Source organism: Bombina bombina, chromosome 2 (assembly GCF_027579735.1).
Source record: "Bombina bombina isolate aBomBom1 chromosome 2, aBomBom1.pri, whole genome shotgun sequence".
In the NCBI taxonomy this organism is placed as follows: Eukaryota; Metazoa; Chordata; class Amphibia; order Anura; family Bombinatoridae; genus Bombina; species Bombina bombina.
In genome coordinates this window covers 40,159,912-40,185,605 of record NC_069500.1, presented here as the reverse complement: position 1 = coordinate 40,185,605, position 25,694 = coordinate 40,159,912, and positions in this window count along the sequence as shown.

Below are 25,694 nucleotides of genomic sequence, written 5' to 3'. Positions count from 1 at the left end.
AAACGGAAGTGGTATATAATTACCCCTGAAAGCTCCAGGTCTGAATCACACTTCAGAAAAGCCTGAGCCTTTACTGGAAGAAGAAGAATCAACCGTAATCAACATCTCAAGTAAAGTGTTGGATAAGAGCGAGTACGAGACACTAGAGAAAGGATTGTCGTTTTGTCCTGTAAAAGACATTGATTTCTTTGAATTAGAAAAAGATCTTTACAGGTTTTTTCGTACATTAAAGTTAAAATGTTTATTTAATGAGTTGATTAATAACACTTTTGGTTATAAAAATGACATGTTAACATTAAAATCTACAGGTCTGTTTTTTAAAAAAAAGTGTTTTTCGCCAGCTTATGGCAATAATAGTGTTGAAACTTATATAGACCTAGTTAAACATGATATGAGGAAATTAAAAACAAGTCACAGCAATAAAAAATTGAAAAAATGGAATGAGTACAAACCAAATTTAACATTGCCCCAGAAAAAAGCCATAGACTCCCTAAAAGAAAAAGACATATTAGTGAGGAGAGCGGACAAGGGAGGAGCCACTATAATTCTTAATAGGGAGTACTATGTCTCAGAGATTAAACAGCAATTAGGAGATATCAATACTTACAAACCACTACAGGGTAATCCAGTGAGTAAAATACAAGCAGAAATAAGGAGTGTGTTAAATTGGGCATTGAAGAATGGCATTATTGATCAAAAATTGTCTGAATACCTATATGTAGAATGGCCAAAAACATTTTTTTTTATTACACAGTACCTAAGGCACATAAAAACCTGATTGTATCCAAAACTTTGTAGACTTCTGCAGTGTAAATATAATGTATGTAAGTACCTTGTGAAAACTACCCTTGACAAGGGTCCCACTAGTTGCGGATATCACAGAGTATAATAAGTGATTTCAACATTTCAATCCAAGACACACATGTAAAAAATGGAGGGCTTACCGCTTAGATGGCGATCCGGAGTTGTAGAGATCTGCCTGAAGGTTATATCTTCTGTGGTTTTGCAGTATAAGCACACCCTATTGCACTAGCATATGTAACGTAGTGCACTTGCAGCGTTTAGCCTCCTGTAAATACACCAGGTGAGTTACACTGATGTGGGCTGTCTCAACACTGGAACTGTTAGGGCTCTCGTAAACCCTTTATTTCTAAAAGGCAAAAGTACAAACAGGTTTCACGGTTCCAGTGAAATGAAGGTAGGGAGAGAGAGGTTAGATTAATATGACCTTTTATTCATTACTTGCGTTAAAAATATAACCGACACAACACACAGAGAGACTCCACAGCTGACGCGTTTCCTGCCTCCCGGGCAGTTCATCAGAGCTAAGGAAAAGCGTTTCTAACAGCTGTTAAATCAGTAGTAAGCGGTCAAAAGGCCCAATCACAGTTTGGTAAGACGAGTTCACATACAACTTAACCATTTCATGACCTTACTCACAAAAAATAATTATACACCACAATATTATCTAAATTACAGCAAAAATCAAGAAACAAACTTAAAAATAGTTATAATAGTGTGTCTAAAAGGACTGGGGAACTTCATATTATTTACAACAAAAATATAGCGGATGTTGAAGCAGCCATATACAAAAGTTGATTTATTTAAATGCAGATAATAGCTATTTAGTGTATAAAAGATAAATGCAAATAATAAACTTAATAAGCTTAACTGCATCAAATGTAAAAGCCGCAATCCTATCCAATAAATTCATGTTTATCAATAGATCTTAAAGAGACTTTATAGAGGAACTAATCTGACACTATTTGGAAAAACTAGCAAACATGTTTCTATATAACATTATTATTATGTTACTTAAAGGTATATATCTTTATTGTATCTAATTACTGTAAACAGATTATTAGTAAATAAAAACATCCTAGACACAATATTAATTCTTATCTGTCTATATAAAGTTTAACATCACTAATTTTGTTAATCCCCTGTGGGAATCCCGTTTTTAGTGTATAAATCCAAAATATTTATTTTCTACTGAGAGCCTGATATCTATCTCTGCCTCTTGCACCCAAAGTCACCTGTTCAATGCCTTGAAATTTAATATGATCTAGTCTATTCGTATGTTCAAAAAAATGTTTGGCAACCGGTGTCTTGGGAACCTTCGCTTCTAAGGATAGTAAATGTTCTCTAATCCTATCTTTGAAGTTCCTAGAGGTAAGACCTACATATTGGAATTTACAAAACATGCAAGTGAAAAGATAAACAATAAAAACAGAATTGCAATTTATGAGTTCTCTAATGTTATAAGTTATGCCAGTATAAGTGGAAGTAAAACTATCTCCTACCAAGGCATAATCACAACATTTACAGGGTCTACCTCCACATTTATAGAAACCCTGATTATTAGGAAGCCAGCTGTCATTTATATTATCTTTAGTAATCACTTTAGAACTGAATTTTTTTTTCTTATTTTATCCCCTATAGTATCTGATCTGCAGGAAATAAAATTGCAATTAGTAGAGAGAGATTTCAAATCTGCATCTCTCTCTAGTAAGGGCATTCTGGTCCTAATAATGTTACATATTTCATTAAACTGTCTACTGTATTTCGTAATAAAGTTAACTCCTTTATGTTGTGAACCTCTGGTGTTTTTATTATTACGAGTATGATCTTCAATAAAGTGTTTCTTTCGAATCCTGACACTAATGTGGATAATTCTTTTAGTTTACCTAAATCATAACCCCTAGCAACAAGACGTATAGTCAGATCATTAACATATTTCCAATAGTCACTTAGATTGGTATAATTATGTCTGAGCCTAATATATTGGCCTTTAGGGATCCCTTTCTTCAGATGATTCGGATGTAAAGAATCAGCTCTAAGTATAGTGTTACCGGTAATTTCTTTCCTATACACTTCTGTGACTATGTGTTGATCAGTACATCTAAATAGGGTATACTTGTGTCGGAATCATTAAAGGTGAATCTCAAGTTTTTATCATTGTGATTCAAGTAATCTACAAAGTCGCCTAATTCCTCAGTTGTACCTCCCCAAACTAAGAGGATATCATCAATATATCTAGTATACAGTTTTATATCGCTTTTAAAGTTATTGATGTCACTAAAGATCTTCATAAGCTCAAAGTTTGCAATGAATAAGTTTGCATAGGAGGGGGCGAATTTCGCCCCCATCGCAGTCTCTCTGAGCTGTATGAAGAACTCCCCATTAAAGATGAAATAATTCCGATCCAATAAAAAGGTAATAGCCAGCAGAACATAATCAATTAGCTCAGTATCATATCCTGAATATCTTTCTAACATTCTTTTGGTTGCATTAATTCCTAGAGTATGAGGAATACAAGAATAAAGTGAAACTGCATCTATGGTAACAAAATTGTAACCCTCCTTCCACTTAAAATTCTGTATAATTCTAAGTAGATGCTTTGTATCTCTAAGGAACCCAGGTAAAGATTGTACTATGGGATGGAGTTGTGCATCCACCCATTGTCCTAATCTCTCTCCCAGGGAGCCAATAGCTGAAATTATTTGTCTCCCGGGGGATTAGTCAAAGACTTGTGTATCTTGGGTAAATATTTAAAGACAGGTACCCTAGGATTTTCAAAATAGATATAATCACTAGTTTTAGTTGTAAGTACCAAACTTTCTACCCCCAAATCCAATAAATGTCTTAACTCTTGCTGAAACTTAGTAGTGGTATTAAATGTTAATTTCTTGTAAGTGTAAGTATCCCCCAATTGCCTGTAGGCTTCTTTGAGGTAATCAGTTTTATTTAAAACTACAATAGAACCCCCCTTGCCTGAATCAACAACTACTATATCTGTGTTGTTCTTCAATCTAGTTAGTGTATGGGGTTCTTTCTTACTGAGATTTCTATACTTGTGGTTTCCAAAGTTATCACTCTTACTCACTTTATCAGACAATGCAGCGAGATCTTGTTCTAAGATTGAATGCAACAGCTCAATGATGTAATTGCGTGCATGCACAGGGTAAAATGTACTGGGTTTTGATTCTTTAATTAAAACATAAAAACCTGACTAAACCACCAGGGCGGCCAATTGTGGCAGGAATAGATTCAGTTTTCACCAATATAGCCACATACTTAGATAGGATTTTGCAACCAGAGGTCCAAAAAATAACATCATATATTAGGGATACCAGTGATTTCACTGAAAAACTTAAGAGTTTACCCCTGGAAAATACAAAGTGTATTCTTTACACTCTTAATGTTAGTAGTTTGTATACTGTGATTAATCATGAAAGTTGCATAGGGGCGAGTGTTTTGGCACTTAGAAATTATTTTTTGTACAATGAAAGCCAGATACTATTCTTTGAAAATTTGTTAAGAATAGTATTGTACAATAATTATTTCTTGTTCCAAGATGATTGGTTTTTGCAAATAAGGGGTACGGCCATGGGATCCAACGTTGCCCCAGCATACGCCAATATGTTCATGAATACTTTTGAAGAGAAATTTGTATACGAAATTAGTCTGTTTTTTAAATATGGGGCGTCATGGTGGCGCTTCATAGATAACATATTTGGTGTGTGGTGGGGTGACGTTGGTACCCTATTGGCATTTGTTGAACAACTAAATCAAGCTGTTAATAATTTGAAGTTTACATTAACCTTTAGCAAAGAGAAGGTGGTATTCTTGGATACAGTAATACATGTGAATAAAGACACCTGTAATTTTAAAATTGATTTGCACAGAAAGGAAACAGGTAGAAATACCTTGCTAAGGTATGAAAAAGCTTTCATCATGGTGCCTTAAAAAACTCCCTTCCCCATAGTCAATTTAAAAGGGTAAAACAGATTGTGAATGAGGATTCTCTAATTAACTGTAGATTACATGAAATGGGAGATAAGTTCAAACAAAGAGGATACCCTGTGAAATTGATTGACAGTGAGATTATAAAAGTGCAGGAATTAGAAGAAAAAATATTGCTAAAATTAAGAAAGTTAATGAAGAAAGGGTAGTATGTGTTACACAATTCAACCCTAAGAGTAAAGAAATTAGCAATATTATTTCTAAACACTGGCACATCTTGAAGAATTGTTATTTAAATGTAGAATATTTCAAAAACCCTCCTATGATGGCATATCGTAGGGTTCAAAATTTGGGTGATATATTAGTTAAAAATGATTTAGGTTCAAACAAAAGACAAAAATATATTACAAGTAGAAGCTATGGAGCTTTTCCATGCTTAGGTTGTGCCAGTTGCAGCGCAGTTATTAAAGGGGCAGAGTTCCAACACCCACAAACAGGGAAAAAAAATGGCATTAACAATAACTATACATGTGACTCATCCTATGTAGTATACCTAATTAAATGCCCATGTTCCAGGATTTATATTGGAGAGACTAGAAGGAGGGTACGAGATAGGATGAGTCAGCACAGGTCCAATATCAGATGCGGGGACCAGGAAGCACCCATATCATTCCATTTTTTAAGCACAGGCCATAGTATTAGCCAACTAAGGTGGCAAATAATTGATGGAGTAGATAAATTAAGAAGGGGTGGTAATAGGGAATCTGTATTAAAACAAAAGGAATCCTACTGGATACATAAATTGGATACATTGATCCCTAAAGGCATTATCAGAGAGCTGGACCTCAAAGTATTTCTGTAATGGACATTAATATGTGAATTAATATGATATTTTCTCTATATTTTCTCTATATTTTAACATCAATATGTACATAGGTAAATGGTATATTGTTTTAAAATGTATATATATGTTTAACTGTAATAATAAATGTAACCACTAGGTGGTAGTATTAGGTGATATAATTCACTTTGTAACAATATACAATGGGTTTATATGTAGGCCTATAAATGCATCTAAACAGATGAGGCCCATTAGCATGATTAAGGGATAATCTCCCGAAAGGTTGCCATAACTTTTTTGTACCTCCATGGGAGAAGAAGTTAAATACAATTTGTTGAAAAGGAAGGTGCTGTAGAATTTTTTGTTTACTGAATTTGCTGGGATGTGTGAGAGAAAAAATCTTCTCACAGGAGATCTTACTCTGAATCCTATTCGGTACCCTTGAGAGACAATACTCTGAATCCATTAATTTTGGACAGAATCTGCCCAAATGTTTTGGAAGAATCTTAATCTGCCCCCTACCAGCTGAGCTGGAATGAGGGCTGCACCTTCATGCAGACTTGGGGGCTGGCTTTGGTTTCTTAAATGGTTTTTATTTACTCCAACTTTTCCAATTGGAACCAGATTCTTTGGGGGAAGGATTAGGTTTCTGCTCCTCATTTTGTCGAAAGGAACGAAAACGGTTAGAAGCTTTAGATTTACCCTTAGGTCTTTTATCCTGAGGCAAAAAACTCCCTTCCCCCCAGTGGCAGTTGAAATAATCAAATCCAACTGAGAACCAAATAACTTATTACCTTGGAAAGAAAAAGATAGTAATCTAGACTTAGATACCATGTCAGAATTCCAATATTTTAGCCACAAAGCTCTTCTAGCTAAAATAGCTAAAGGCATAGATTTAACATCAATTTTGATGATATAAAAAATGGCATCACAAATAAAATGATTAGCATGTTGAAGCAAGCGAACAATGCTAGACAAATCGGGATCCATTTCCTGTTGCGCTAAACTTTCCAACCAAAAAGTTGATGCAGCTGCAATATCAGCCATAGAAATGGCAGGCCTAAGAAGATTGCCAGAATATAAATAAGCTTTCCTTAGATAAGATTCAAGTTTCCTATCTAAAGGGTCTTAAAAGAAGTACTATCTTCCGTAGGAATAGTAGTACGTTTACCAAGAGTAGAAATAGCCCCATCAACTTTGGCGATCTTTTCCCAAAACTCGAATCTAACTGCTGGCAAAGGATACGATTTTTGAAAGCTTGAAGGAATAAAAGAAGTACCTATTCCATTCCTTAGAAATCATATTAGAAATAGCATCAGGAACTAGAAAAATCTTTGGAGTAACCACAGGAGGTTTATAAACAGAATTTAAACGTTTACTAGTTTTAATATCAAGAGGACTAGTTTCCTCAATATCCAATGTAATCAACACCTCTTTTAACAAGGAACGAATATAATCCATTTTAAATAAATAAGTAGATTTGTCAGTGTCAATATCTGAAGAAGGATCTTCTGAATCAGATAGATCCTCTTCAGAGGAGGATAATTCAGTATGTTGTTGGTCATTTAAAATTTTATCAACTTTATGAGAAGTTTTAAAAGACCTTTTACGTTTATTAGAAGGATGGCAGACAAAGCCTTCTGAATCGCATCATCAATAAAATCTTTTATATTCACAGGTATATCATGTACATTAGATGTTGAAGGAACAATAGGCATTGTACTATTACTGATGGACACATTCTCTGCATGTAAAAGCTTATCATGACAACTATTACATACCACAGCTGTAGATATAATCTCCACAAATTCACAACAGATGCACTTAGCTTTGGTAGAACTGTTATCATACAGCAGGGTTACAACAGTGGTTTCTGAGACAGCATCAGATTGAGACATCTTGTAAATGTAAGAGAAAAAACAACATATAAAGCAAAATTATCAATTTCCTTATATGGCATTTTTAGTAATGGGGAAAAAAATGCAGACAGCATAGCCCTCTGACATAGAAAAAGGCAAGAGGCATATAGGAATGGGCTTTTAAATAATGAAATTATTTGGCACCAAGTATGATGCACAATGCAAACTGAAATTATTTTGGCGCTAACAACATCCGGAAATGACACACTGTAAAGCAACCTTGTGCATGGAACTCAGTGTCAACTAAGTTGCCAGAAATTACGAATTTGTGTCATCGGACGTACCTTCGTGCCAAAAATATTCTCGCGCCAAGAATGACTCAATAAACTTTGTCATTTTGCACCCTTGCGAGCCTTATTTTGCCCACGAAATTTAATGAAAAAGTAGTCAATTGAAAAAAAAAGACTATACCCCAGGTAAGAAAAATATTTTCCTAAATATGTTTTTTCCCAAATATGAAACTGATAGTTTGCAAAAGGAAATATACATAAACCTGACTCATGGCAAATATAAGTACAATACATATATTTAGAACTTTATATTAATGCATAAAGTGCCAAACCATAGCTGAGAGTGTCGTAAGTAATGAAAACATACTTACCGAAAGACACCCATCCACATATAGCAGATAGGCAAACCAGTACTGAAACAGTTATCAGTAGAGATAATGGAATATGAGAGTATATTGTGGATCTGAATGAGGGAGGTAACCGATAACAGAGAACCTATGAAATAGATCTCCCGCGAGAAAAATCATTGCATTCAATAGGTGATACTCCCTTCACATCCCTTTGACATTCACTGTACTCTGAGAGGAATCAGGCTTCAAATTGCTGAGAAGCGCATATCAACGTAGAAATCTTAGCACAAACTTACTCCACCACCTCCATAGGAGGCAAATTTTGTAAAACTGAATTGTGGGTGGGGTGAGGGGTGTATTTATAGGCATTTTGAGGTTTGGGAAACTTTGCCCCTCCTGGTAGGATTGTATATCCCATACGTTACTAGCTCATGGACTAACCATTTATACAAAGTACCCATATTATCCCTACACGGGATGATAGCACAAATATAAATAGCTTTTAGTACTATAGAACAACTACCTTAATATCTTACAGAAAACACTGCATATCCAGATGCACATTAAGCCCCTTTGGTACCAAAGTTTCCAATCTATAAATCCACTGGCTTTCCCTCTGCAACAACAGCCTGGCCCTATCACCCCCTCTCAAGAGAGGGGGGATGTGGTCATTAATAATGAACCTAAGGTCAGTAACATTATGTCTTCCCTGGACAAAATGTCTGTCCACAGGTTGGTCTGATTTGCCACATTTTATGGCTGCACTAATGGCCGACCTGTGGTTAATCATTCTGGTGCGGGCATCATCCTGGATTTTACCCACATAAAATTTCCCACATGGGCAGTGGAGCATATAGACCACATATTTGCTTGTGCAGGTGACCCTGTATTTTATCTAAAATTTTCTGTTTGATCATGGATGTGTAAAAAAAATTGCTCTGGGTCATCCCACTACATGTGGTGCATCCACTGCATTGGAAACATCTATTATTTGTGGTGTTTAACCAGGTTTTAGAGGTATAGCTGGATTTATTATCGGGGCGCATCAGGTAGTCACGTAAGGAGGCCAACCATAGGTAAATCTATAGCCTCACATGATGGGGCTTTGTCAGTGGATGGGGTGAGGGGTGTATTTATAGGCATTTTGAGGTTTGGGAAACTTTGCCCCTCCTGGTAGGATTGTATATCCCATACGTTACTAGCTCATGGACTCTTGCCAATTACATGAAATATATATATATATGTATAGAGAGAGAGAGATAGAAAGGAGCAACATGCATAATAAATATTAAGTAGTCAAAGCTTAGGTAGTATCTGTGGCTTTATTACAAAATCAGACATATGTATATAGCAGATATTACTACTCAAAAAATATTACTGCTCAAAAAATAAACTGTGCATAAATCCTGACATTGTCAGCATGTACTAACCATTTATACAAAGTACCCATATTATCCCCACAAGTCAGTAACATTATGTCTTCCCTGGACAAAATGTCTGTCCACAGGTTGGTCTGATTTGCCACAGTTTATGGCTGCTCTAATGGCCGACCTGTGTTTAGCAATTCTGGTGCGGGCATCATCCTGGGTTTTACCCACATAACATTTCCCACATGGGCAGTGGAGCATATAAACCACATATTTGTGGACCTTTGGTAGGGTGTATATGATGGGAGTGATTGGAAACTCGACCATCAGGAACTCATATATAGTTTTATTCAGAGTTCCATTTGTTACCATTAATTCCAAATATTCATCAATGGTTCTTTTAAAATCGACTGTGGGATCCTTAGGCAATTTTCGGTAAACCGTTGGATCATTCAGCTGTGTCAAAATTTCAGCCCTGTAGTCCACATAGTCTTGTAGGACCAATGCTCCACCTTTATCTGCTTCTCTTATAACCAGTTTGTGGTTGTTCTTAAAGCCTTTTAATGCAATCCATTCTTCCTTCAAGTTATTCCTTGTTATCCTTGGTCTATTCAGTATGCCATCCAAATCTTCCTTGACCATACGTGTATATGTGTTTATACTGGCATTCGTAGTTTTTGGGTCAAACTCTTTTTCTTAAATTTTCCACAATACCCTCATTCTTGCCAAAATGTTCCTTCAATCTGAGTTTTCTATTGAATTTATAAAGATCAACATGAAATTCAAATTTGTCAGGTCTGGTTGTGGGGACAAATGGTAAGCCCTTTTCAAGGACACTTTGTTCTATTGGCGTCAGCTGGTGTGTACTGAGGTTTATGATTATACTCGGTTCCATCCTCTGCACCATTGTCGTGGTGGTCTCATATATTGATTGGAAGATAAACTTCCTATGCAAAAAGTCACAGATAAGGCATAGTCTGGAAATGTCAAGTGAAACACTTGTATGTGATTTAGATATTTATATATTTATATTTATATATATATATATATATATATATATATATATGAGCTATATATATCAATCACCCCTTCATCAGACCAGGGGTGATTGATCCCCGAAACGTCACATTTTATGTAAATAAAGCACCTTTTTAAAAAACCCAGTGAGTGCAAGCTTCTTCTCTTCTGTACTATTTTTTGCCTGCACCCTGGTGGATGCTCTTTAAGTGAGAGTGCGCTTTTCCTGCTTTATTATATATATATAATTTAGATATAATCAATGATCCTCTGTATTCAATAGTAGGTTTACCCGCAATCGCTACTTTTACAACCTAATAGCTTAGAAGGTGCAGAATTGAAACTGTACATTCATTTGGAACCTGGACTCTCTGAAAGAGAGCTCTCTGTTTCCAAACAAGTATCTCAGTGACAGTGTTTCTACATGTTTCAGCCGTTTAAGGCCTTTATCAAGATGCTTCATGTGTGCCTGCTATGCCTTTTTATAGTATTCTGGTTAAAGGGACAGTATACTGTAAAATAGTTTTCCCTTAATGTGTTTACAATTGCTTTTTTTACCAACTGCGGAGTAAAAAATTTATGAAAATTAGCTTTTTAAGGTTTATTTGTGAATATTAAAGCTCTGATTTTGTGTTTTGAAGCCACAACCTAATAAAATGGGTTGAGCTTGTAGGTATAATCAGATCTCATTACTGTATCACATTGTGTACATAAACATGTTTCTTAATCTTATATCCTTCCATAAAACAATCACCAGTACTTGGAGAGAACAATGGAAAATCAGCATTTTATTACCTTTTTCTCTGCTATATCCTACTGGGAGTATAATTTCTTCTGCTGGCTGTGTTTACAAAGCTTATCTATAGCTGGGACCTGCGGCCACAAACTTTCAGAATAGGTGGGGATACCACATGCTAAATCAACTATTTCAAATGCCAATATAAGGGTAAAGGATCTACTTGTAAACAATTTAATACACTCCAGCAGGTAAAGGGGATCATTGGGAACAAATTAAAGGGGAGAAATTTTTTGAGTAAACTGTCCCTTTAAGTTTGAATGAGTCAATCACTTGATCTTATTGTTTTTAAAGGGATCAGATGGGTTCCTGAAGAAAGGAAGAAATACAGAAGCGCCTCTAAGTGCAATTTCACCAAGCAGGGTAGAACCGACAGTACATATATTGGTGTATACACTCACATTTGGTGAAGCGCACTATCGTTTTGGTCCTTGGAAGGTCCTTTGATCCTCATACCCGCTCTTTACTATTGGGTATTTGCTGACAAGTAGTGGCTACTGGATGCTGAGCTTTGTACTAAGGCAGTGAGGAAACTGAACCACCTACCCTTCATCTGTTGGAGATACCGGAGGTCGGAGTCAGCCAAGCGGCTCAGAAGTCTCAGTCTGCCACAATTGCACTATAGTGCGCTTCACCAAATGTGAGTGTATACATCAATATATTTACTGTCCGTTCTACCCTGCTTGGTGATATTGCACTTGGTGGCGCCTCTGTATTTCTTCCTTTCTTCAGGAACCCATCTGATTCAAACGAGCTTTTCCAGAGAGCAGCCACAGTTTTTTCTTCTTTTGAATATAAAGAGACTAACCCTGCAGAGACTATTGATTGTTTTGTGATTCATGCGTGACCCTTGTTTTTGGTACTGTGGAGATCGTATCCCCATACCCCAGTTGTGAATAATCTGGTTATATAGGGTTTGAAACGCTAGATTCTTCATCACATCATAGCGCCCCCTATCAGTATTAGAGTGATTAGTTTACCACTTCTTAACGCTGTTTCTTGTTTTTAAAGGGAACTGCATCCTGCTCTTAAAGTTAAAAACATACATGATCCAGATGAATTGATTGCCAAACTTAAATCAATATGTATGCTATACTCTATATTGCAAATTTCTGTCATAATTAACCCTATATAAACTCATATAAAAAACCATAAGAAATTGTTCTTTATAGAAAATGATACTATTCTTTGAAACTGCTCTGATTACCACTAGATACCAAGACACAGATATTTGTTCTATTCATGTACATTGTCAAGTTCCTGTATATATAGGTACATGGGTGATATGGGCAGGTTTCATTATTGTAAACTTTCTCTGCTGGCTGTAGCTCTTCTGATTAGTGGGCACCGCCTTTCTCTTAAAGGGACATTAAACCCAAACATTTTCTTTCATGATTCAGAGATCATAGAATTGACTTCATTCTCTTGATATCCTTTGTTGAATGAGCAGTAATGCACTACGGGGAGCTAGCTGAAAGCCAATGACAGAAGACATATATGTGCAGCTTCTAAATCTACCTATGTATACCTTTTCAACAAAGGATTTAAATAGAACAAAACAATTTAGATAATAGAAAACAATTGTCATTGGCTCACCCATGTGTTTAGTTAGAAACCAATAGTGCATTGCTGCTCCTTCAAGAAATGATACCAAGAGAATAAAGCAGATTAGATAATAGCAGTAAACTAGAAAGTTGTTTAATATTGTATGTTCTACCTAAAGCATTAAAGTAACCTGTTGGGTTTCATGTCCCTTTAAGGATTCTTCCAGCGCTGGTACATTCTTTCATATGCCGCTGTCATGATGAGTACATGATTTTGCTTACCAGTGTTGCATGGGTTAAAACATTCACAGATAAATGCATAGATCACCAAATATGATCACTTTAATTACTATATCACAGCCATATTGTTAAAGGGACATAAACCCAAACTATTGCTGATTCAGATAGAACATACAATTTACATTTCAAATTAATTTCTGTTGCTTAATTTGTTTAGTTCTCTTGGTATCCTTTTGTTGAAAAGTATAGTTGGGTAGGCTCAGAATCTGCTGATTGGTGGCTGCACATATATGCCACTTGTCATTGGCTTTCAGCTATTTACCAGTAGTGAATTACTGCTTTTTCAACAAAGGATACCAAGATAATGAAGCAAATTAGATAAAATAAGAAAATTGTAAAGTTGTTTAAAATTGTATGTTCTGAATCAAGAAATGTTTTGGGTTTTATGCCCCTTTAACTTCACACAGCCAAGCTTGTATCTAGGATTGAAACTGTCCTGTTATAAAATGTAAACTCCACCTGGAGACAAAGTCAGAGATAAAGGAGGGATCAGTGCCAATCAGGGCTGTGTTTTATTCTGGAGGCTAGAGGAAGTCGGTGAAGTAACTGACAGAGAGGTGCAGCAGAGGAGGAGGAACAATGTGTAAAGAAGATCAGCCTGGCAGAGTCATCTTTGTTGTGTCTTGTTTGAGGAAGTGGCACATTTTAGAGATGTTTTAAGGTGGAAATGGCAGCAATTGGCCAAATACTGCTTGTGAGGAGTTAAGTGTGAGACCAAGGCATTGGTCATTGGGGGGGGGGGGTTGGTGTAATGATGTTTTTGACAGTTATAGAATTATTGGGGGGGGGGGGGTCACTATTTTAGAAGAAGTTGGGAAATAATTATTTTAGTTTTAGAGAAATAATGCTTAAGGTAGTGAGAGGACATCCAGGATAAAATATTAGAAAGGCAGTTGGTGACATGAGTTAGAAAGAAAAAGTGATAGGACTGGTGCAGGGATTAGGGGACCAAGAACAGAGCCTTTTGGTACTCCAACAGAAAATAATGGGGCAGAGGATACACCTTTGAAGGATATACAAAATAAAGTGTCAACATGGTTCCCGGCTATACATAGATTCTCTTGACTGACACGCTAGCAGAGCTGGTATACACGTTGCTAAGGGATACCAGTTCCTCTGCTAGCGTGTCTAACAGCATTCTTTCTGTTACTGAGTTAGCGCTCCCGTGTCATATCAACAAGCCTAAGCTGATTCTTGGACCAAAGGGAAGCAATCTAAGAAGCCTGTTACTGACTCAGTCAGCATGAAGAGTCTGCCCCAGATCCAGGAATGGATCTTGTGGGGGGCAGACTTTCTTTTTTCGCTCAGGCTTGGGATGTCCCGTATACTTGGACGGTGGACATCGTGTCCCAGGGATACAAGTTAGAGTTCAAGGCTTTTCCTCCCAGGGGAAGGTTCCTTCTCTCCAGGTTATCTGTAGACCAGATAAAGAGAGAGGCATTCTTACGTTGTGTTGAGGATCTTTCCGACATGGGAGTGATAGTTCCTGTTCCAATACAGGAGCAGGGTCTGGGATTCTATACCAATCTGTTTGTGGTTCCCAAAAAGGAGGGAACCTTCAGACCAATTTTAGACCTCAAGAGCGTAAACATTTTTCCCTTGGTTCAAGAGGGCCAATTCATGACAACGGTAGATCTGAAGGATGCATATCTGCATATTCCCATCCACAGGGACCATCACAAGTTTCTGAGATTTGCTTTCTAGCTCCCAGGATTTTCTCAAAGGTCCTGGGAGCATTGCTGGAGGTGCTCTGATTGAGGGGTGTTGCTGTGGCATCGTATCTGGATGACATTCTGGTTCAGGCACCATCTTTTCAACAAGCAAACTCCCGCAAGGAGATGCTATTGTCTTTTTTGTGTTCTCACGGATGGAAGGTGAATTTGGGAAAAAGTTCCTTGATTCCAGCTACAAGGGTGGTGTTCTTGGTAACAATCATAGATTCTCTATCAATGAAGATTTTTCTGACAGAGGCCAGAAAAACAAAGATCTTTAATTCTTGTCTTGCCTTTCAGTCCTCTCTTCGGCCATCAGTGCTCAGTGTATGCAGGTCGTTGGTCTGATGGTGTCGGCTATGGACATCATACCGTTTGCTCGGTTCCATCTCAGGCCTCTGCAGTTATGCATGCTCAGTCAAAGGAACGGGGATTATGTGAATCTGTTAGATCTGGATCAGGCATCAAGGGACTCTCTTCTGTGGTGGTTGTCTCAGGATCACCTCTCCCAGTGAACTTGCTTTCGCAGACCTTCTTGGGTGATTATGAACTCGGATGCCAGTCTTCTGGGATAGGGAGCAGTCTGGGGATTGTTAAAGGCTCAGGGTCTATGGACTCGGGATGAGTCGGTTCTTCCCATAAATATCCTAGAACTGAGGGCAATCTTCAATGCTCTTCTGGCCTGGTCTCAGTTAGCTTCAGCCCAGTTTATCAGGTTTCAGTCGGACAACATAACCTCAGTCGCCTACATCAATCATCAGGGAGGAACTCAGAATTCCTTGACCATGACAGAGGTAGCCAAGATTATTCAGTGGGCGGAGGCTCACAACTGCTGTCTGCGATCCATATTCCAGGGGTGGACAATTGGGAAGTAGATTTTCTGAGCAGACAGACCTTTCCTCCGGGGGATTAGGAGCTTAACCTGGAGGTGTTGTCCAGCTTGATTCTCAAGTGGGGGCAGCCGCAGTTGGATCTCATGGCATTTTGTCAGAATGCCAAGCTTCCGAGGTATGGGTCGAGGTCAAGGGATCCTCAGGCTGTGCTGATCATTGCTCCGGTGTGGCCTCACAGAATCTGGTATGCGGATCTGGTGGAGATGTCATCTCTTCCACCTTGGAGACTCCCGTTAAGTCTACTTCAGGGACCCTTCCTTCATCCAAATCTCGTTTCTCTGAAGCTGACCGCTTGGAGATTGAACGCTTGATATTATCTAAGCGTGGGTTTTCTGAGTCGTTTATTGAAACTATGATTCAGGCTTGTAAACCTGTGACTAGCAAAATTTACTATAAGATATGGCGTAAATATCTGTATTGGTTTGAATCCAGAGGTTTCTCTTGGAGTAGAGTTAGGATTCCTAGGATTTTGTCTTTTCTCCAGGAGGGTCTGGAGAAAGGGTTATCTGCAAGTACCATGAAGGGTTAAATTTCTGCTTTATCTATTTTGTTACATAAGCGTCTGGCAGACGTGCCAGATGTTCAATCTTTTTGTCAGGCCCTGGTTAGAATCCGGCCTATGTTTAAGTTTGTTACTCCTCCATGGAGTCTTAACCTTGTTATTAGGGTTCTTCTGCAGGCTCCGTTTGAGCCTATGCATTCTTTGGATATTAAGATGTTATCCTGGAAGGTTTTGTTTTTGGTTGCAATTTCTTCGGCTCAAAGAGTTTCTGAGCTCTGAGCGTGTGAATCCCCTTACCTTATTTTTCATTCCGATAAGGTGGTCCTGCGTACTGCCTTAGGTTTCCTTCCCAAAGTGGTTTCAGATAGGAATATTAATCAGGAAATTGCTGTTCCTTCTTTGTGTCCTAATCCATCTTCTCATAAGGAGCGTTTGTTGCACAACCTAAATGTGGTTCATGCGTTGAAATATTATTTGCAGGCGACTAACGATTTTCGCCAGTCTTCTTCTTTGTTTGTTGTGTTTTCTGGGAAGCGTAATGGTCACTTTAATATCAAATAAACTCAAGACTGTTGTTAGACCAATTATACAAACTTCAATATGTTTCTCATTTAAAAGTGTCTGGTGCGCTGCAATAAAGTGCAGTAATGTGTAGTGAAATGAAAGTCAGTAGGAAAAGTGCTTGGGTGCAGGAGACCAGATAATCATATCAAAACAAACAGTAGGCTTCGATTCCACTAGCCCTGTTGCCTCTCTTACCGGACTTAGTGCTCTCTCCTTGTAAACATGGGCATATACAAACTGCCTCTCCAAATGCTCAAGGGGCTTCACCGGCGTAGGCTGGCGTCCTCATGGGTCCACTGCCATCACTCTGCTCCTCCTGTCATCTCGTTATGATTTCCTCCAATCACCTGCTCACACCTCCCCCAGTCAACAGTGCACAGCAGATCAGCTGGCAATAATATCCATAAAGAAAAATGAAAGGGGTCCGCCAGGCTATTGATAAAATCCAATATTTATTGACATCCAAATAAAAAGGTACATCCAGGAAGATAGCAGCAACAGTTACAGAAGTAAGCGTAAGGGTCAGAAAGCTACGGCTACTTCGCTTTCCTTTTGGATGAGGAGTGTTATTCGCTTGGCATATGAGACTGCTGGACAGCAGCCTCCTGAGAAAATTATGGCTCATTCCACTAGGGCTGTTTCTTCTTCCTGGGCCTTCAAAAATGAAGCTTATGTGGAACAGATTTGCAAGGCTGCAACTTGGTCATCTTTGCACACTTTTTCTAAGTTTTATAAATTTGATACTTTTGCTTCGGCTGAGGCTTCTTTTGGGAGAAAAGTTCTTCAAGCAGTGGTGCCTTCTGTTTAGGTTAACTGTCTTGTCCCTCCCTTATCATTTGTGTCCTCTGGCTTGGGTATTGCTTCCCAACAGTAATTAAGATGATCTGTGGACTCACCGTGTCATTCGAAAGAAAAGAAAATGTATGCTTACCCTGTATTTTTCTGACAGTTTATTTTTTCTATAAACCTCAGGCACCTCTGCACCTTGTGTTACTTCCTTTATCTCCTTTCCCTTTGGTTGAATGACTGGGGATTGTGGGTAGGGGAGTGATATTTAACAGCTTTGCTGTGGTGCTCTTTGCCTCCTCCTGTTGGTCAGCAGTGATATTCCCAACAGTAATTATGATGATCCGTGGACTCACCGTGTCAAGAAATAAATACAGTTATATTTTATTTTATAACTGTAATTCTAAGATTTTAAATGAAAAATTAAGCCATTCAGTTTGGATAACCGTCTCCCATACTCCCACTAACAAAAACATTTTTTAGTGTCTTACCTCTAACTGTACCTAATGTGTGACAATGCTTAACAACAGAAACTGATAAAAAAAATTGAATAGGAAAAAATACAATTGTAATATTTTGATTAAGGTGAACTTTTTAATTCTAAAAGATTGAAAAACGTTTTGTATAACTAATGCTTGAGCAAGCTTGTTTAGGATAAATCAACATATATTAAAAATATATAATAAAAATAATAATAAAGAAAGTAATTCAAAAGTGGAAATTATAATAACATCAACCATCACACCCTTGTGCAGTAAAATAGCTGTGAAATAGAAAGGTCTTTTTGGTGGGCATTCAATGACAAATCATCACATAAAATTTCAATGTTTATTCTTAAATATTTAAGGTTGAAGGTCACATGATGTTACCTTCAAATTACAAATATAAATCAAAATAGTGATATTTTTGGGCCTTAGCTTTTATGTTTAAATTATTTCAAATTTGTAATAAATTTTTTGCTACCCTGCTGTAATAGGAATAATATATTTTGTAAATAAAAAAATTTGACTTGGGGAAGTTACTTGATTGATGTTGTCTAGCTAATTGTCATCAAAATAAGAGATCTTTTGGTTTGGGACAATCAGCAAGGCCGGATTGGCCTACCGGGATACCAGGAGATTTCCTGGTGGGCTGCAGCAGCTGGGGCTAGAAAAGCTACAATTTAAAGAGGTGATTAATTGATGCAATTGGGCTTTACAGTGCATATAACAACAATTTGGAACTTATTTTTTAAATACAAACTAATATAATATATACAAACTTAATATAATATAATAAAACATATTGGGGGAAGGAGTATCCCAGTAACCCCTTTGAGAAAAATGGTGTGTGTGCATTATACTGAGTGAACGGAAAATAGGGCTGGTCTCCAAATTTTCCAGGGCTACTTTTAATTTCCAGTCCAGTCCTGACAATCAGGCGCACTGCGCAAGTGGGTCAGCAGGAGATTATAGGAATAATTTTATTCAGAATCAAAGCTGAGAGCTGGGTAACCCAGCTTTGGTAGGTTTATTTTTAAAAATGTCATCTGCTCCATGAGCTGGGGGAACAACTGTGAACGATGAGGAGAAAGTGTATTTCCTGTGATTGAAAATACAAGTTCACTGTGGACGGTGGTTGGGGGACAGGAAAGTAGCTCCTGGGCTACCAGAGACAGGACAGGCCACAAAAACCTCTTTTCAACCTAAAATCTCAAGGGATCTGTACTGGGCGGGAAGGGGAGGTTGAGATATGTAAAGCTTAACCATGTCTGCAGCATTGCTTTCTTTCATCAGGGGCTCTCTCCAACTGTCAGGGTGCCAGGAATCAGACTGAGACGAGAAGTGCAAAAATAATCACACCTTTATTAATAGCAAAAATAATAAAAAGTCCACAAGTCAAATAACAAGCCAGGAGTCAAAACCAGAGCTGGTAGTCAGACGAGCCGAGTCAGGAGCCAAATCGAATAGTTAGACAAGCCGGAATCAGGAACAAGGAAAACAGCAGAGTCAGGAACAAGCCAGGGATCAGGAAGGACGTCAGGCAGCCAGGTAATACACAGGAACTCTCACAAACAGGTCTGAGACAACGCAAGGGCAAAGCATACTGAACAGAGGCCCTTTAAATAATAAGTGATGACATCACAATTCTGAGACTGCATCCTATCTTACATGGATGATGCACACCAGTCTGGCGATAAAAGGAAGTGCAGGAAGTGAGCAGCACCCTGCAAAATGCACCGTAGTCAGGAAGAGAGGTGAGTAAAATGGCTGCCAGCAGCACATGGCAAACACAACAGGGAAAAACCCTGACAGAACCCTCCCCTCAACGACCCCTCCCCCACGGAGGACAAAAGGCTTATTGGGGAAACGGGCATGGAAGGCATGGAGGAGGGCGGGAGCATGAACATCAGAGGAGGGAACCCAAGAACGCTCCTCCGGACCGTAGCCCCTCCAGTGAACCAAATACTGTACACGGCCCCTGGACATATGAGAGTCAATAATGCTGCTGACCTCAAACTCCTCATGGTTGTCAACAAAGATAGGATGGGGACAAGGCAACACAGTGGTAAACTGATTACAAACCAATGGTTTCAAGAGGGAGACATGAAAAACATTGGAGATGCGCATAGCAGGAGGAAGGCCAAGAGCGTAGGCCACAGGATTAACCCGTTGGAGTATTCTAAAAGGACCAACATAACAGGGAGCCAATTTATTGGAAGGCACACAAAGGTTCAAGTTGCGGGAGGACAGCCAAACTCTCTCACCAACCTGGTAGGAAGGTGCAGGCAGACGCCTACGATCAGCCTGGAACTTTTGGCGCTGCATAGAACGATGAAGGCAAATCCTGAATCTGCACCCACGTGGAACGGAGTTGCCGGAGATGCTCCTCCAAAGCCGGAATACCCTGAGACATGAATGAATCGGGCAACAAGGATGGTTGAAACCCATAATTCTCCATGAACGGGGATAACTTGGAGGAAGCATTAATAGCACTATTACGAGCAAACTCTGCCCAAGGTAACAGTTCAGACCAATTATTGTGGTGATCTGAGACATAGCAACGGAGGAAAAGTGATGTCGCAAACCTAAAATTTTGCGTTCGCGAACAGCGAACATGAACTTCCGCAACTGTTCGTGAATGGGCGAACCGCCATATACTTTAATAGGCAGGCAAACTTTAAAACCTACAGGGACTCTTTCTGGCCACAATAGTGATGGAAAAGTTGTTTCAAGGGGACTAACACCTGGACTGTGGCATGCCGGAGAGGGATCCATGGCAAAACTCCCATGGAAAATTACATAGTTGATGCAGAGTCTGTTTTTAAGCCATAAAGGGCATAAATCACCTAACATTCCTAAATTGTTTGGAATAACATGCTTTAAAACATCAGGTATGATGTTGTATCGATCAGGTAGTGTAAGGGTTACGCCCACTTCACAGTGACAGACCAAACTCCCTGTTTAAAGGGACAGTCTACACCAGAATTGTTATTGTTTTAAAAGATAGATAATCCCTTTATTACCCATTTCCCAGTTTTGCATAACTAACACATTTATAATAATATACTTTTAACCTCTGTGATTATCTTGTATCTAAGCCTCTGCAAACTGCTCCTTTTTTAAGTTCTTTTGACAGACTTGCAGTCTAGCCAATCAGTGCCTGCTCCCAGATAACTTCTCGTGCACGAGCACAGTGTTATCTATATGAAATACGTGAACTAACACCCTCTAGTGGTAAAAAATTGTTAAAATGCAATCTGAAAGAGGTGGGCTTCAAGGTCTAAGAAATTAGCATATGAACCTCCTAGGTTAAGCTTTCAACTAAGAATACCAAGAGAACAAAGCAAAATTGGTGATAAAAGTAAAGTGGAAAATTGTTTAAAATTACATGCTCTATCTGAATCATGAGAGTTTATTTTGGCCTAGACTGTCCCTTTAACGCACCGCAAACAACCGCAAACAGTCTATTTGCACAACCGCAAACTCCCCATTTGCACAAGGTTGGATACCAAGCTAGCCATGTCCTGTTCCTTGTCCTCACTGATGTCATTGAAGGTCTCTTCCTCCACCCAGCCACGTACAACACCAAGGGTCCCCGAAAGGTGACAACAAGCCCCCTGGGACGCCTGCTGTGTTTGGTCTTCCACCTCCTCAAAGCCACCTTCCTCCTCTGACTCCTCTTCTTCAGACTCCTCTCTCTGCGTTATTATAAGGTGTGTTAAGTAGTACTATTCCTATCAGTTTAATCCCTGTTACGTCCCCTATCAGAGGACGTGTATACGGCATGGATTTTAGGAACCGGGAGATGGAAAAAGATGCTTGGTCGGTCCTCCTACTTCAAATTTGGGGCACTGCGCGTGCAATCTACTGTGCCACCAGATATGAGTGGTGTGTTAAGTAGTACTATTCTGATCAGTTTAATCCCTGTTACGTCCTCTATCAGGGGACGTGTATATGGCATGGATTTTAGGAACCGGGCGATGGAAAAAGATGCTTGGTTGGTCCTCCTACTTCAAATTTGGGGCATTGCACGTGCAATCTACTGTGCCATCAGATATGAGTGGTGTGTTAAGTAGTACTATTCTGATCAGTTTAATCCCTGTTATGTCCCCTATCAGGGGACGTGTATATGGCATGGATATGTATATGGCATGGCCGAAACACAAGTGGCTGTCAGATAACAGTCCGGCCACAAGATAGATAGATTTGATAGATAGATACATAGATTAGATAGATAGATCAATAGATGCAATAGATACATTTGATAGATACGATAGATAGATAGATTTGATAGATAAATAGATAGATTTGATAGATAGATAATTTCCCAGACAGAGAATTACAAGACGTGCAGTCTGTGACCCATGGTAAGGTTCCCAGAGGCAGTTGCGGCGCCCAAGGCTCTAATTAGAACAGAACACTCTGGAACGTATCTTCTCTCGGCCGAAATCGGAACATTCTTTAGCTTTCTGTCTGTCGGCCAAATGTCCGTCTGCCAAAAATCCGTCTGCCAAAAATCCGTCTGCCAAATGTCCTTCTGCATTTTGTCAGAGCACCACATGCAATCTACTGTGCCACCAGATAGGAGTGGTGTGTTAAGTAGTACTATTCTGATCAGTTTAATCCCTGTTACGTCCCCAATCAGGGGACGTGTATATGGCATGGATTTTAGGAACCGGGAGATGGAAAAAGATGCTTGGTCGGTCCTCCTACTTCAAATTTGGGGCACTGCGCGTGCAATCTACTGTGCCACTAGATATGAGTGGTGTGTTAAGTAGTACTATTCTGATCAGTTTAATCCCTGTTACGCCCCCTATCAGGGGACGTGTATATGGCATGGATATGTATATGGCATGTTCGAAACACAAGTGGCTGTCAGATAGCAGTCCGGCCACAAGATAGATAGATTTGATAGATAGATAGATAGATAGATAGATAGATACATAGATTAGATAGATAGATCAATAGATGCAATAGATACATTTGATAGATACGATAGATAGATAGATTTGATAGATAAATAGATAGATTTGATAGATAGATAATTTCCCACACAGAGAATTACAAGACGTGCGGTCTGGGACCCATGGTAAGGTTCCCAGAGGCAGTTGCGGCACCCAAGGCTCTGATTAGAACAGAGCACTCTGGAACGTATCTGCCCTCGGCCGAAATCGGAACATTCTTTAGCTTTCTGTCTGTCGGCCAAATGTCCGTCTGCCAAATGTCCTTCTGCATTTTGTCAGAGCACCGCGTGCAATCTACTGTGCCACCAGATATGAGTGGTGTGTTAAGTAGTACTATTCTGATCAGTTTAATCCCTGTTACGTCCCCTATCAGGGGACGTGTATGTGGCATGGATTTTAGGAACCGGGAGATGGAAAAAGATGCTTGGTCGGTCCTCCTACTTCAAATTTGGGGCACTGCGCGTGCAATCTACTGTGCCACCAGATAGGAGTGGTGTGTTAAGTAGTACTATTCCTATCAGTTTAATCCCTGTTACGTGCCTTTTTTTTGGTTTGGTTTTTGAAGCCACAGTGCAGCACCAGAGGCCAGAAAAATTTGGCATGTACACATACCTGCAAAATTAGGTATTGTTGCAGCCGCTGCTGTAGCAGCGGCCAGAAAAATTGATATTTGTTTCCCAGGCAGAAAGTGCCCTAAAACATTGCGGCTTGAACCCTAGTTGGTAGCGGATAAGTCACGCAAGTCATCCGGCATTCGAAGATAAAATACAGCAGCGTGTGGACCATTTTTAGCCCAAGGCAGCTCATCTCATCAGGCCTTTTTTACTCGAATGTATCGCCCAATGTCAGTCCCTTCGGGATCCATCCCTCATTCATCTTAATAAAGGTGAGGTAATCTAGACTTTTTTGACCTAGGCGACTTCTATTCTCAGTGACAATACCTCCTGCTGCACTGAAGGTCCTTTCTGACAGGACACTTGAAGGGGGTTAGGCCAGAAGTTCTATCACAAATTGGGATAGCTCAGGCCACAGGTCAAGCCTGCACACCCAGTAGTCAAGGGGTTCATCGCTCCTCAGAGTGTCGAGATCTGCAGTTAAGGGGAGGTAGTCTGCTACCTGTCGGTCGAGTCGTTCTCTGAGGGTGGACCCCAAAGGGCTGTGGCGATGCATAGGACTTAAAAAGCTCCGCATGTCCTCCATCAACAACACGTCTGTAAAGCATCCTGTCCTTGCCGGCGTGGTCGTGGGAGTCGGAGGATTACTTTCACCTCTTCCCCTGTTAGATTCCCGTTGTGCTGTGACATCACCCTTATACGCTGTGTAAAACATACTTTTTAATTTATTTTGGAACTGCTGCATCCTTTCCGACTTGCGGTAATTCAGTAACATTTCAGGCACTTTATGCTTATACCGGGGGTCTAGTAGCGTGGACACCCAGTACAGGTCGTTCTCCTTCAGCTTTTGTATACGAGGGTCCCTCAACAGGCACGACAGCATGAAAGACCCCATTTGCACAAGGTTGGATGCCGAGCTACTCATGTCCCGTTCCTCGTCCTCAGTGATCTCACTGAAGGTATCTTCTTCCCCCAGCCACGTACAACACCACGGGTACCAGATAGGTGACAACAAGCACCCTGGGATGCCTGTTGTGGTTGGTCTTCCTCCTCCTCAAAGCCACATTCCTCCTCTGACTCCTCTTCCTCACAATCCTCTTCCAGCGTTGCCGCAGGTCCAGCAAGCGATGCTGATAAGGCTGTTTCTGGTGGTGATGGTGACCACAACTCTTCCTCTTCACGCTCATCTATGGCCTGATCCAGCACTCTTCGCAGGGCACGCTCCAGGAAGAAAAAAAATGGTATGATGTCGCTGATGGTGCCTTCGGTGCGACTGACTAGGTTTGTCACCTCCTCAAAAGGACGCATGAGCCTACAGGCATTGCGCATGAGCATCCAGTAACATGGCAAAAAAATTCCCAGCTCCGCAGAGGCTGTCCTAGCACCCCGGTCATACAAATACTTGTTAACGGCTTTTTCTTGTTGGAGCAGGCGGTCGAACATTAGTTGAATTCCAACGTGTCGGGCTGTCGCAAATCAAGCGCCTCACTGGCATGTTGTTTCGCCACTGGATATCTGAAAAGTGCGCCATGGTCGTGTAGGAACGCCTCAAATGGCCACACACCTTCCTGGCCTGCTTCAGGACGTCCTGTAAGCCTGGGTACTTATGCACAAAGCGTTGTACGATCAGATTACACACATGTGCCATGCACAGCACATGTGTCAACTTTCCCAATTTCAATGCCGCCACCAAATTACTTCCGTTGTCAGAAACCACTTTGCCGATCTCCAGTTGGTGCGGAGTCAGCCACTGATCCACCTGTCCGTTCAGGGCGGACAGGAGTGCTGGTCCGGTGTGACTCTCTGCTTTCAGGCAAATCAACCCCAAGACGGCGTGACACTGCCGTATCCGGGATGTGGAATAGTACCTGGGGAGCTGGGGGTTGCCGTTGATGTGGAGCAAGACACAGCAGCAGAAGAGGACTCAGCCGAGGAGGTTATGGAAGAGGATGGAGTAGGAGGAGTAGAGGAGGTGGCAGCAGGCCTGCCTGCAAGTTGTGGCAGTGTCACCAACTCCTCTGCAGAGCCACGCATTCCATGCTTGGCAGCCGTCAGCAGGTTTACCCA